Below are 1113 nucleotides of genomic sequence, written 5' to 3' on the forward strand. Positions count from 1 at the left end.
GTATGATGTCTGGATACCATCACGCCCTTACAATGGTAACTGGAGTGGAACTATGCATGCAATAAAAATAAGGGTTTGCCTGCGAGCACGACGCAAGATGTAATGCAAACTAAGTTCTTTTTTTGTTATTCAACAACCAGCAAAGCATCCCGAATAAGTTCAAAGCCTCTCAGACATTTTACCAAAAAAAAGTGCTTAGATATGTGCTGATATGGGTCATGATCCCCCCAGGGCTGTGTCCTTTCCCCCTGGCTTTTCTCCCTGTACACCAACTGCTGCACCTCTAGCCATCAGTCCGTGAAACTGATCAAGTTTGCGGACGACACCACCCTCATCGGGCTCATCTCCGACGGTGATGAGTCTGCCTACAGGAGGGAGGTGGACCGGCTGGTGTCCTGGTGCAGCAGCAACAACCTGGATCTGAACACCCAAAAGACAGTGGAGATGATTGTGGACTTTAGAAAGGTCACAGCCCCACCGTCCCCCCTTGCCCTCACAGACAGCCCCACCCCCATCTCCAACGTGGAGTCCTTCCGCTTCCTGGGCACCACCATCACCCAGGACCTCAAGTGGGAGCCGACCATCAGCTCCCTCGTCAAGAAGGCCCAGCAGAGGATGTTCTTTCTGCGGCAGCTGAGGAAACTTAAGCTGCCAACCCGGATGTTGGTGCAGTTTTACACCTCCATCATTGAGTCCATCCTCACATCCTCCATCACCGTGTGGTACACTGGCGCCACCGCCAGGGACAGATACCAACTGCAGCGCATTGTGCGCTCCGCTTAGAAGGTGATCGGCTGTAAGCTGCCATCACTCCAGGACCTGTATGTCTCCAGGACCAGGAGACGTGCAGGTCGCATCACAGCCGACCCTTCTCACCCTGGACACAGACTGTTTGAACCTCTCCCCTCAGGGAGGAGGCTACGGTCCATACGGACCAGAACCTCCCGCCATAAAAACAGCTTCTTCCCCTCTGCCATAAGACTCATGAACACTATATGTCAGACTCCATAACCTGCCCATGCCATTCACACTGCTGTATTGCACACTGCTCTATTTGCACTATCTTGTACATTTTACTTTTTATATTTATCCATATTTTTATCTTAAGTGTAT

The sequence above is a fragment of the Cyprinodon tularosa genome, unplaced genomic scaffold (assembly GCF_016077235.1).
Source record: "Cyprinodon tularosa strain WSP-4 unplaced genomic scaffold, ASM1607723v1 ctg306, whole genome shotgun sequence".
NCBI classification, from domain to species: domain Eukaryota; kingdom Metazoa; phylum Chordata; class Actinopteri; order Cyprinodontiformes; family Cyprinodontidae; genus Cyprinodon; species Cyprinodon tularosa.